At 41.1% G+C, this 14,348-nt stretch overlaps 1 pseudogene; it reads left to right on the top strand.

Annotated features, from left to right (window-relative positions):
* Window positions 1–8,951: 8,951 nt before the first annotated feature.
* Window positions 8,952–10,363, top strand: LOC102770001 (annotated as a pseudogene).
* The last annotated feature ends 3,985 nt before the right edge of the window (window positions 10,364–14,348 follow it).

Raw genomic sequence — 14,348 nt, 5'->3', positions numbered from 1 at the left:
TCAACGCCTGAGGGCTCCCAGTATGTGAGAGGGGGCAGGCTGGGCTGAGGGACACTCCCCCTCACCCCCACCCAGTGCACGAATTTCGTGCACTGGGCCCCTAGTATGATAATAAATAACAATACAAGAATAAACTCTGTATTTCCATACTCACAACTATAAACCCCTCTATATGTCTTGTATCAGTTAAGTCCATTATGAATCAAATCATCTTTGAATTTACTAGTGAAATCCAGTTCTTAAACCTGGAAGTCAAGAGAAATGAACTTTAGTTCCTGGTAAAATTATGAAGCCATGCCACCACCCTATGCCTCTGAACACCAGCCTTCTTCCGTACTCCCCAAAATAAAGATAATTTCTCTTCAAGCACAGTTTCACCACAAAGAGTCTTATTTTAAAGCATTTGCTATATTTCCTTGTGGAACTATTCATTTTCTTAGAGAAATCCTAAGAGTACCTACCCATTTGCATAAACATTCTTTAATAAGTCATGCTGTGATACTTTTACAAATGATCCAATTACTCCTCATTTAGAATCTTTAAACATTTATCATTAAAGACTTTCTGGTCACACATATAGGCATTTTTATAATTATACTAGAGGTCCAGTACATGGATTCATGCACCGGCGGGGTCCCTCGCCCTGGCCTGTGCCCTCTTGCAATCCAGGATCCCTTGGGGGATGTTGGATAGCCAGTTTCAGCCCAATCCCCACAGGCCCAATCCAGACAGGAGGGAGCCCGATCCTGTGCATTGAGCATCTGCCCCCTGGTGGTCAGTGTGCATCATAATGACCAGTCAACTGGTCCATCAGTTGTTTGGTCGTTCTGTAGCTTAGGCTTTTATATATAGAGATAGGGAAATTCCCCAGAAAGGCTGATAAAAGCAAAATAAAACCCTTTGCTCACAGCAGAAAAGTTATTTAGAAACTTACAAGTCCTTCTGTGATTTTAAGCCAGCTTTTGGGGAGGTTAAATTCTGAGGTCTCATTGCAGGCACTCTGTCCAGAATAAAACTGTGAGCCTGAAGCCTGTATCTGTAAACAGAAACCACCTGAGATGGAGGTGCTCACAATCTTATAGCATTGTAAGCTTCATATAATGCCCTTCCATGATTTTGCACTCAGAGTGCAGTTCTAGGCATTGTACACAGTTGTATCACACAGTCATGGGCACACCAATGGAGAGGCCAAGAGTGAGTCTGCTTGTCTTGTTTATCTCTGAGTGTAGGTACAAAAGCTGCAGATTTAGACAGGGTGGGGGTGGGGTGGGAAGGTGTCCTCTTTTTCAGTTTATTGGACCAGACTTCATGGTGCTGTTTATAAGATAGGAAAGGGGATTGACTGTTGAGTAAAATGCTTATTTGTTTTTTATATTGGAGTCTGTAAGTCATTCAACAGAGATGCTTACACAGAGCCACCTGTTGTAAGGTACAATTCTACAAAGGCAGGAGTATATATCATGCCCACAATGTGAGAAAACATCCCTATTTGGACCACGACAGGAGATGTGAGCCCTGCACTCAAGATGAAATAAAAACTAAAAAAATATATATATAGGTTGTTGGCTTTTCCCACAAACCCTCTCCCCAAAATGTTTTTACTCATCCAGAAACATGTTTAGAATATGGTCTCAAGCATGATATCCAAATAGATATTATGGACAGAGTACAGATGTAGAAACTGAAAGTCAATGGCAACACGGCAGAGAGCATGGCAAGAGATGGAAGCCCAATGTCAGTGCCCCCGAGTTCTTATTAGTTCTCTTCATTGCCAAGCTCTCTTTGTGCTGTTTGTTAGCACAAGGAAGTACAATATGGGTTGCTTAGCTAATTATCAGTGGGTATTACAGCATTACTTGAATCTTGGCTCTGTCCTTCACAGCCAGAAACTACCCTTCCTATGTATCACTTTTCTCATCTGTTAAGTGGGTATGATAATGCATATCTTCCCAGACTGCAGACAGTTCTACAGAGAATGCACATAATTCTCCCAGCATAGTGCCTGCCATAGTGCACTCCATTCTCAGTGAATGGAAGTTCTCCCTAATAGCATTTCATTTTTTAAAATATATTTTTATTGATTTCAGAGAGAGGAAGGGAGAGGGAGAGAGAACATCAATGAGAGATAACCATTGATTGGCTGCTTCCTGCATGCTCCCCACAACCCGGGCATGTGTCCTGACCAGGAATCTATCCATGATCACCTGGTGCATGGGCCGATACTCAACCATTTGGCCACACTGGCCGGGCACTAATAGTATTTTAGGAAGACTTCGTCCACTGCCTGTTTTTGTTGTCTATACATTATATCTTGACTTAAAAAACATTAAAAGTTGCTAACATCCCTTTCTGAGAGTTTATCCACCTATAAAATGAGACTAGCAGGCCAGAGGGTATATTTAAATCAGAGATAAAAAATTATATTTGTAAACTGTGGGAGACCACATGAGAGAAAGACATTCTGAATTGTATCCTTGCTATTTTAGTATAAATAAAATTCTGCTTTGGGAGTAAATTTTCTCTTTACTTATATAACATAAAGTACTCTTCTGTAGGACTTGGTGTATTCACAAAGGCTTCCTTTATTGCTGAGAGATTGTTAATATAACACACAAAATCTGTGGCACAGAAATAAACCATGACAGTATGCATTCGTGGCTTCATAGAAGGATGCCAAACAGAAAACCTGTGAGAAAGTTCAGAAATCAAAGAGCAAGAGGAATAAATAGCTCAAAAATAGAGGAATTTTTATTGTGTGCTTTTTGTCCTCATTTGCTTCACTGTTTCTTATACAAGGACTCAATGATTAGTGAAATTTGTTCAGAAATGTCTATATTTTGCCAACTCTGTGTTGCCAAATTAGATATCTATATAAATCTTCTTATAAAAGCAGTTAGTAGAAACTAATGGTTATAATCATAAAAGGAAACTTGGTAAAAAAAATGTTTTATGGTCAGTCAGGATTCTCATGATGTCAAATATATTATATTTATGTTTCATAATTTGAACCCTTCAAAATATATCCGGGGACTCAGTTTCATAATACCATTTTAAACACATTCCATATTCTTTCTAAAACTTAATTTTAAAACATGAAGAAATAAAATTTATATATTAAAAGATTTAGGGACTTGAAAATCAGAAGACAAAGTCTGTGTTTCATACCATTTAAATGAAATTTAGAGACAACCAAAGGGAATTTTCCATCTTATCTAACCTACATGAGAGGACAAAAGAGTGGATAGTCCAGACTGCAGGCAGTGACCTATAAGATTAAAAAGAAGTCTCTTTGTCGCAATTTTATCATTACTTGTAAGTGATAAAGTGCCAAAAGACAGGCTGGTGGCAGTAGCAATATATTTTCTTCAAGGCAGTAAAATCATCAACAAGGTGTCTGTATATGTGAAGTCCTGCTTGAATATAAAAGCAATTTTCCAGAGCCTTGTAGCTTCATTCTATTGTTTTCGTCAAGAACGAATATTCTGGATCACAATTTTCAGTGACTGATTATAATGGACACAACTTGAAAAATGGATGAGGAAGCTCCCCAAATGATTACAGAACAAGGATCCAATACCATCCGTGGCAATATTTGCATTTATCTAAAAAAAGATTAAATGCTAACAGGTCTGCATAGCATCCTGGCATGCTTTTTTTCTATTAAATTAAAGTAGGGAAGCGCAAGATTACAACAGAACAAAATATAAATAGAAAAAATCCAAGTAAACGCATAGTAATATAAAAATAAAGACATGTTAGAGAACAACACTGGTTTTTAAATATTCCATTATTTAAAAATAAAACAACTCCACTAAAAATATAAATGTCACTTAATTTTATCACTTTCAACAAGTTCATTCTAGGCTAAGTTTTCAAGTCTAAGGCAAATCCAAAATTGAAAAATGTTAACATATCACTTTATTTTAATCCAGTTAAGACCAAAGGCGGTTTTAATTACTTAGATTCTCAACAGTTTTTATGGATAATTTTATAACCAATAATTACTGTCTAGAATGTTGCTTAGAAAGAGTAATAACTTATGTGTGAAGAAGTAAACAGGTTGTCATGGGTCATTAATTAATTGCTCTCTCTGTTCTTCTGTTCCATTTACATTCATTCAGTAAGTTCATGCTTTGGAGGTTTTCTTATCCTTAGAAGTGTCTTTCTGCTGATGGTGCCACCAGGGGGCATACATAAATGACAATCTCAAATTAGAGCTTGATGATATTCATTTTATGACATGCATAAGTGAGTGGTACTTAAGAATTGGCAGGGGTACTTGAGTGGTTGTTTTAGAAGCACACAGGGGATAGCAAATGACGGAAAGATAATAAGATTGTAGAACTCAGGGGAAAAGGAAGAGCAGAGAATTGATGGCCTGCCAACGTTGAAAGATATCGGGGAGAAAAAAGAGCATAGAATTCTCAGAAAATAATGTTTCAATTAATTGAGTTTTTAGAACATTTATAAGGAAGACCTTTTTATTTCAATCCTTAACTTTGAAGATATTTCTAACAGAGGATGTGTTTTGTATTAATTAGTATAGTAAGTAGTAGTATAATTCCATATTTCATTTTTATGATGATTTAAGGTCTTGTAAAAGTTCATTCTGCACCTCAATATCACTGTACAAATTCTACAAATTTAGAGGAAAAAGTGTATATTATTGGATTAAATGTGGATAAAACTAGAACATCTTAAGGAGCTGATTATGTCATAAGCCCCTAGTATTATCTTTCTTTTTGGAGATTTGCTTTCTTATTTTTAAAAACAGTATCATGGAAAGATTCTCATTCATTGAGTATTCCTATCTTTCAAGATTTCACTTGTCTAGAAAATTAGGATATGGGAAAACTAGCAAACACTATTTTTTTTTTATTGCTTAAAGTATTACAAAGGGTATTACATATGTGTCTTTTTTTTCCCCCGCCCTTGCAAACACTATTTTAACCACACATTTGAAAATCTTGTTTACATAAGTAACAGACCATAATGATAAAGTTAAAAGTCAGGTTTACTGTGGTACTATCTGAGGGGGGAAGGGGAGGAGGCATGTGATATCTATCCCTAAAAACCCAAGTGATTAAGCAGTAGCCTGGGTAGAATGGTTTGGCAATAAGTGATCCCAGAAACAGAGGTTAGAGCAGAGGAATCTACAAGTACTCTCTTGCATCCGACTCTATGAGTCTATCTTCATACAACAGAATTTAAATGCCTTCCTTACTTGAAAAAAAAAATTGTGAATTGTCTCTATTATTCACCCATCCTCATACCAATTCCTTATAACCACTCTAATTCTGACTTTTAGTTACCCATTTTTGGTAAGAGTGATTGCTACACTCTTTAAAAAGCCCATAGTAATTTGACTACCTTCTTCACTTTATAGCAAAAGGAACTAAGACAGGAATCAGATGGCTTGTCAAGACCACACAAATAATTCCTTGTATAGCCAGAACCAAAACCCCAATCTTTCTCTGCTTAGTACGAGTCTATTTAACAAGGAAAGTGGTTTTGCATTCCCCTATGACTAAAGTATATATATTGCACCCCCACCTCATGAATGAGGTCTAAGAGTCCAAATTCTAATATATCAATAAAGAATTTGTCTTCCTGAAAACACAATTTAGACCACATTCTATAACAATCATTTTCAACTGGTGTGCAGCAATAATTTTTAAAACATGCAATACTTGACTATTTAATCGGGGCACTGACCTCTTTTCCCTTAGGTTGTCAAATTAAAAAAATGACAAGAGCCAACACAACAATTGCTCTCCAATGTGAATGAATCAAAAGTATATCTATTTTTGTCAGATTGGCAAAAATATAAAATATATTTTGATGTGGCATAATTTTATTAATTAGTTTATGTGTACTATGAGATGAAAAAAGGTTGAAAATTGCTGTTATAGAAAGTTAGTGTGCCCCAGAGGAAATGATTATCATTCCTGGTGCAGAAAATTAGTTAAATCTTTGGACTGGGTAAGGAAGAGTTTACTTGTCTCTGTTTTAAATACATATTCTAATGTTATCATCTGACCATTAATCTAACTGAGAGATTTCAGTGACTGCACACATTGCAAAATTAGTCCAGGAATGTCACTAAACACACTTTAGAGAGGGAAGTGAATCTCATTTCTAGGTTTCCACATGATGTCCAAAATTCAACAAAAATTAAGAAACTTGCAAAGACAAAAACTTATGACACTTGTACAAAAGTACACAGGAGAATTTTAAAAAGGAGTAAGTAGAAACTGCCCTTGAGGAAATTCAGTTAATGGGCTTATTGGAAAAATTAAATTGTATGTTTATGGATAAGAATACTTAATATTATTAAGATGGCAGTACTCCCAAATTAATATACACATACAATGTATTTCCTACCAAAATCCTAGCTGCCTATTTTATTTATTTTTTAAAATCAATTTTTATTTCAGAGAAGAAGAGAGAGGAAGAGAGATAGAAACATCCTATATAATAAAACCCTAATATGCAAATCGACTGAATGGCAGAACAACTAGTCACTCTGATGTACACTGACCACCAGGAGGCAGACACTCAACGCAGGAGCTGCACCCTGGTGGTCACTGTGCTCCCATAGAGGGAGCATCTCTCAGCCAGAAGCCGGGTTTATGGCTGGCAAAGGCAGCAATGGTGATGGGAGCCTCTCCCGCCTCCGAGGCAGCACTAAGGAACAGTGAGCCCGGCTTCTGGCTGGCAAGTGCAGTGGCAGTGGTGGGAGCCTCTCCTGCCTCTGAAGCAGTGCTATGGACCCCTTGGGGGATGTCCGCCTGCCAGCTTAGGCCCACTCCCTGCCCAGACTGCAAGAGGGCGCAGGCCAGGCTGAGGGATGCCCCGCCCCCCCAAAGCACGAATGCCATGCACCAGGCACCGGGCCTCTAGTCAATGATAAGAGAGAGTCATTGATTGGCAGCCTCCTGCATGCCCCATACTGGGAATCAAGTCCGCAACTTGGGCATATGCCCTGATGGAGAATCAAACCCTGACCTCCTGGTTCATAGGTTGATGCTCAATCACTAAGCAACACCAGCCAGGCCTAGTTGCCTCTTTTAAAGTTCACAAAGTGAACATGCAAGAGATCCAGTGGTCAAAAGTTTTGGGGGGGTGGGAAACAAAGTTAGAGAAATTACATTTCCCAATTTTAAAACTTAGTACAAAGCTAGAGTGATCAAAGCAATATGGTACTGGCATGAGGATACATATATAAATCATTGGGATAGAATTTAAAATTTAGAAGTAAACCCTTACAATTATGGTCAAAAGCAAAAAAGAAAAATATTGAAAAGACATCCCACAAAATGGAAGAACATATTTGAATATTATATATCTGAGAAGAGATTTATATCCATATATGTAAAGAACTGTTAAAGCTCAATAATAGAAAAACAATCCAAATTAAAAGTGGGCAAAGGATTTAAATAATATTTTCTCCAAAGAAGACATACAAAAGGAAATAGGCACATGGAAAGATGTTAAACATCATCATAATTAGGGTATGCAAGTCAAAACCACACTGACATAGCAGTTCATACCCTCTAGGATGGCTACAATAAAAAAGACAGAGATTAAATGTTGGCCAGGATATGGAGAAATCTGAACCTTTATACATTGCTGGTGGGATTATAAAAATGTGCAGCAAGTTTGACAAATAGTTTGACAGCTTCCTAAAATGTCAAACATTGAGTTACCATTAGACCTAGAATTTCACTACCAGATATATATGTCAAAAATGAAGACAATACATTCACACCAAAACTTGTACATGAATGTTTATAGCAGCATTGCTAGTAACCAAAATGTTGAACAACCTCAATGTTCATCAACTGATGAGTTGATAAACATACGTGGTATAACCACACAATGGAATATTTCTTCTCAATAAATACAAATAAAGCCATAATCTATAATAATAAAAGTGTAATATGCTAATTAGACCAGATGTCCTTTTGGATGTCCTTCCATCCTTCAGGATGAAGCCAGGGGTGTAAGGGAAGCCCAGGTCCTGGGTGCCAGAGGGAAGCCCACATCCAGGTGCCTGCCAGTGGCCACAGAGAAGCCGAGTTCCCAGGTGCCTGCCAGTGGTCAGAGGAAAGCCCAGATTCCAGGTATCTGCTGTCAGCCAAGGGAAGCCTGGGTCCCAGGTGCCAGACGGAAGTCGGTGCCTGCAGCCGGGGAAAGGAAGGTCTATTCTTGCATGAATTTCATGCATTGGGCCTCTAGTACATACTATCACATGGATTAACTTTGAACACATTATGCAACTGATGGAAGCTAGTCACAAAAGACAATGATGTAAATATTAGTGGTGGCCAAGAAGGAGAGAGGGAAATGAGAGTGACTGCTAATAATTCTGGAGTTTTGGGGGAAGGGATGTAAATGTTCTAAGACTAGAGGCCAGGTACGTGAAATTTGTGCAAGGGGGGAGGTGGCTCCTAAGCCCAGCCTGCGCTCTCTCACAATCCAGGACCCCTTGGGGGATGTCTTACTGCTTGTTTAGGCCCGATCCCAGCCTGGCCTGTGGGGACCGGGCCTAAACCAGAAGTTGGACATCCCCAGAGTGATGTAGTAGTGTGCGAAGTGGCAGGCGGCCAGGGAGGAGCCCAAACTGGGGCCAGGCGCTGTACCGATCGCACTCATCCCGGCCCACTGAGCCTGCTGCCTCTGCTCGTAGTGCTGCCGTGGAGTCAGAAGAAGCTCCTGCCACCGCAGCTGCGCTCACTAGCCGTGAGCCCCGTTTCTGGCTGAACAGCGCTCCCCTTGTGGTAGCACACTGACCACCAGGGAGCAGCTCCTGCCTTGAGCGTCTGCCCCTAGTGGGCAGTGCACATCATAGCTACCAGTCGTTCTGGTCATTCCACCATAAAGGTTGCTTAGGCTTTTATATATACTAAAGGCCCAGTGCACAAATTTGTGCATTAGTGGGGTCCCCCAGGAGTGTGCAGGTACCCGCAGATGAAATGGCCCCTCCTTGATGTCCCCTCCAGCGCCACAGTTAGGGACACCAGGCCTCCGCACCCAGCACACTTGTGTAATGAAGTTCCTGTTGTTCAGCCTTCAGGTCACAGGCACCCTTTGATGCCCTCATCACCTACAGCAACTGCCACTTTTCCCCTGGATTCCCTCCCCACATCTCTCCCCAGAGATTGATGCAAAGGCAGGAATCCCAGGCCCCTTACCCATATGAACTGTCTCCACATTACCCACTGCCTCCCAGAGCCGTAGGACAAACCCCATCCCCTCAGCTGGGTCGCCCCACAGAAGCCCAGCCCTGTGCTCCCCTCCTCCTGGTGGCTTCCGGCATGGGCACCCCCCGCCCTTCACCATGAACCTTTATGTCCAGCCTGGTTTCCAGGGGGTTCTCTCCTCACCTGGTGGCTCCGGCCCATCCTGATCCGCCCACCTCAGGGATTCCCGCCCCGCCATGGTCTCCCCCACTGTCCAGCAGAACCAGCACCCCATGCCTGAGGCCAGCCTTAGCCAGAAATCACCAGTCACGGTAAAAAAATAAAAGAGGAAAACAAGAAAACCTCACGTGAAGAAGCCTCTTAATGCCTTCATTAAGAGGAGGGGCTGAGGGTCCAGGTGGTGGCTGAGTGCCCTCAGGAGGAAAGTGCAGCCATTCCCCAAATCCCGGCAAGAAAGAAAGCAGCATCACCTGTCCTGAGACCAGGCCAGGTCCTAGGGAATGGCCCCGAAGGAGAAGGAGCGGCAGCTCCACCACCTGCTCCCCAACCCGCTGAGCCCAGGACAGCCCCAGCGGGAAAAAGGAGAGGAGAGAGAATCAGCTGCCGCAGACACAGGCCCTGCAGCCAGTCCAAGAGGCGGAGGGTTCTCTGGCCTCCTGAGCAAGAAGCCGCGTGTTCAGTACTTGCCCCCTGAGAAGCCCTGTGACAGCCCTGCCTCTCCCCGGGCTCTCAGCTAGACTTCTGGGCCACCCCGCACAGCAACCTGGGCTCGCAGTTGCCCCTGCTGCAACCCCCGCAGAGCAAGCCCGGCCCTGTCCCTCACCACCAACCTGGAGAGGGGGCCCAGCTGGCTCTCCACTCAGCAGCCTTCCTGTCAGCTAAGGCTGCAGGCCGGTCCTCTGGCCAGATGGGCAGCCAGCCCTCCATCCTCCTCTCACCACCCCTTCCTTCCCATCCATGCTCACAGCTCTGCCGACTGCTCCCACTTCCTTCCCAGCCACACTCCATGCCACCAGGCCCTCCCAGTACTCCAGACCCAGCTTCTTTCCTCCGCTACCAAGCCCACTAAGCTGCCGTGTGAACGAGACCCATCCAGTAGTAATGACTCAGAAGAGGGGGAACATGGAAATTTTATTGGTCAATATGGACCACTCTGAACTGTTCTGCAAGTGACTGGTAACAACAGCACTTTACATCTTGTAGGTGTAACCAATAGTGGGTCTTAAGGCTTTTTAAAAAATATTTTTATTATTTTTTAAAATTTATCTTTAGTTTTGAAAGTATTTCAGATGTCCCTTTCCTTCCCCCTTTCCCCTTCCCCCCACCCCTTACCCTTTCCATGCTGCCACTCCCAGGCCTTCACCATACTATTGTTTGTGTCCCTGGGTTATGCAAATATGGATATACATTTTTGGTTATTCTCTACACACACACACACACACACACACACACACACACACACACACACACCTCCTTCTCTCTGAGATTTGTCTGTTCCATGCTTCTACGTCCCTGGATCTATTTTGTTTATCAGTTTATTTTGTTCATTAGATTCCACATATGAGCGAGATTGTGTGATACTTGTCTTTCTCTGATTGGCTTATTTCACTCAGTATAATACTCTCTCCAGGTCCCTCCCTGCTGTCTCAAAGGCTAAGAGAACTGAGAAGTCCTGTGTCGTTCTCCCCATACCTGCAGTGGTGCTGGACCTGGGCAGATCACCCCCTTCTCTCCACCTCACATACTTTCTGCCCATCCCTATTCTCTCCATCCCCACATGCCCCAGCTCCTGCACGCATTCTGCATGGTGGCCATGCTGCAATTTCTAGCCTGCTGCTTCTTCAGCTAGACTCCATTCCTGGACATTTCCTTTTATCTCACCAAGTTTTTCTCCTTTGCTCAACTCCATGGGTTCCTGCCTTCATCTTCTCGCCCTCTGCCCCGTGAAAAGCTGTCATCATGTGAGAAGCCGCCTTTGCCTGGCTTGTCTCCACCAGCATCCCCTTCCCCTCAGTGCGCACTAACTCTCCAGCCTCCGGCTTTGGATGGAAAAAAGCCCCCTGAAATGGTTCTTCCCTACGTTGAAAGAGACTCAAGGTGCCTGCCACTTCCTTAGTGATGAAGTCTGTGTTTCCCCCTTCACCCGTCAAGATCTCCACCTCACTGTCCTGGAGTGGCAAACAGGACCTACTCAGAGGCCTGGCTCCTGCCCTCTGGGTCTATGCTAGCAGTCCTCCGATTCTAAAGACCCTCCTCCTCCCCTATCACCTCACATGCTTCTGTGTACGTTTATTTTGTTTTTATGGGTGTGTGGGGTTTTTTTTTTTAGAGCAATCTCAACTCCCAATAAGCCATTTATTTTCACAAATGAAAATTGCAGTTGCAAGATCAAAAGAAATTATACTCTAGACCTAGGATCTAAATGAAAACAAAACAAAAACATAAATTTGGCAGTTAGGAATTTAAAACATCAATAAAAGGCATGCATCACCTCCCCCACCCAAAAAAATAATAAAATAGAGTAAAAATGCTGCATAAGTAATGTAACATAACATGGTATAATAAACTATGAGCAGACTGTAATACAATATGAGTAGACTAGAGTATTACAGGACATGACCCTGGGTGGGTGTGTAACTGTAACTAGGAAAGGATAGCACCAGTGTACTCAGAAAATTAGTGTCCTGGAGTGAGGGCTTGGAGACAGTTGTCTGTCCTCTGATCCTCTCCCTTGGGGTTACCATGGGATGAACATATCCAAAACTACCATTTTTCTCTGTGAAAGCCAAGGTCTTGAGAAGTTAATCATGGTAGGCCAGAAGCATAGGCCCTGGACCACCCTCCACTATGGGTGCAATAGGACCACAAACTCAGTCAGTTAGGACATTTCATTCTCTTTTCTTTACATATAATAGTAAAATTAATACCTACCTAAAATGCCCATCTCTATTTGATTTCTTTGTACATATATTGATACATAAATATAACTTAGAATGTAATCCATATATACTAGTATAATTTTACATAAATACACAGATGTGAGCATACACATGCTTATTTTAAGTATAATTTTTTTCTTTTCTGCTTTTTTCTGTTCCTTCCTTATGCTTCCCTCTTCATTGACATCAAATACTGTCCCCCAAATAATCCATGTTAAAAATCTAATACTATTCATATTTTTGTACTCCTCTAATCCTATGTAGTCATATATAGTCACATGCTGGGGATTATCTTGGCTTTTAAAAATAAAGTCATGGTGCACCACTTCTCTACATCTTGATTGTCATTCTGGATACCTTGTGGAAATGTTTCCAAGTCATCTGCTACGCCCTTAATTCATTCTTTTAAGGCTACATCACAGCACTTACTGTCCACGCTGTGACTGTGCTATAACATATGCAGCCATTATCACACTCACGGTTTCCACTTTTTTGCTACTATGAAAAATGCTGCAATAAACAACTTCAATTATTAGAAATACATGCCCAATGTATGTTTTTTTTTTGTTTTTAAGATATAAATTCCCAGGAGTAAGATGAATGATATATAGACCATTATATAGAAACACATTTACTAGTACATGTATATAATTTATTTATATACATATAAATTTTAATGGATGTTGCCATAAAGACTGTAATACTTTATATTTCTACCTCAATGTATATGTGTATACTTTTCCCACGTCACTACCTATAATAGGCATTGTAGTTCTTTTTCATTTTTTGCTATGTATATGTCTTATCTATTGAATTAGTTAGAATTCTATCCATTACAAATTTCAAAGAAAGCTACTAGATTGCTTAACCAAAAAAGGAATCAATCGCCCATAGTTGTACAATATTATCAACCGTGGTTTCTCCTCTTTCTCAGCATCCGCTCCGCCCTGTGAACCTCATTCTCAGATTAGCTCTCCCCTCAGGTCACATCATAGAGGCCAGTAACTCCTGGGGCTCCATTCTTCTAGTTTGACATTTAACAAGAAAGAGACAGAGCCTTGTTTTAACATTCCAAGCAATAATTCTGAGGTGCACTCCTACTAGATCAACTGTTTGCATCTCTGAACATAACACCTTGGGAAAATGAGATGCCTTGATTGGCGTAGGTCTGCATCACATGCTCTACCCTAGGACTAGAGGTAGAGCCTTCACCAGACTATCTGACATGGGGTCTGGAGTTAAATGCACCCTCTCCTCCCCCAAATATCAGGGTCATTGCCAAAAGACAGAATAGCAACACAAATGTCCACTATACCTTTCTTAATATATGAAGTACAATTGCATCTTATTCATATTGTAATTGTTGCAAAAGGATGTGTTCATTTTAAGTAAATTATGGCACAGCCTTTTACACAGATTTAAATGTCAAAATTTACTATTTCAATCTTTTGTTAAAATTTTTACTAAAGTATATTATATTTTACATGCATAATAACCATATTCTCTTGTAAGTGTTTATTACTTCAGAATAATCATTAGGAATCTCTGTTGTCATAATGTGTTATATTTCAATATAATTAGGGTCTTTGAAAGATACAGGATAATTGGCTTCAAATAATCTTCTTTTTTAATTTCATAGTCTTATTTACATCTTTATTCTCCCTTTTCATGATATCAGTGTACCCATTTCTAGCCTTCTCCACTGCGACTCACCTGTCCTGAAACCTGCCACTTATAATATGCAAGTTATCAAGAGATAAAGCTCTCCAAGTGAGAACCTAGGGAATTCCTGCATTAGGAAAGTACGGTCACTTCAGTAGAAAGGCTCTAGGTCAGACTCAATCTGTCTTGACCACATTGGTGTGTGAGCACCTAGTAACTCACTTATTTTATGACTGAAAAAATTGTTTAGGGTCCTCAGAGGTCTTTTTTGCTCATTTTAAGGGTCCTTAGCGCTATCAAAGCTAGCTGAGATTCTCAGGGAACTAATTCAGAATAACAGCTCTCTCTCTCTCTCTCTCTCTCTCTCTCTCTCTCTGTGTGTGTGGTGTGTATACACATATATAATATATTGTATATTACAAAGATACTAGAGGCCCAATGCACAAAATTGTGCAAAGGGCTCGGCCCTCGCAGCCCCACCTGCCTTGGCTGGCCCTCGCAGCTCTGGCTTCATCCGGAAGGTCATCCAGAGGGTCGTCCG

Source organism: Myotis davidii, unplaced genomic scaffold (assembly GCF_000327345.1).
Source record: "Myotis davidii unplaced genomic scaffold, ASM32734v1 scaffold1120, whole genome shotgun sequence".
Classification (NCBI taxonomy): Eukaryota; Metazoa; Chordata; class Mammalia; order Chiroptera; family Vespertilionidae; genus Myotis; species Myotis davidii.
This window is presented reverse-complemented; position numbering and strand designations above follow the sequence as displayed.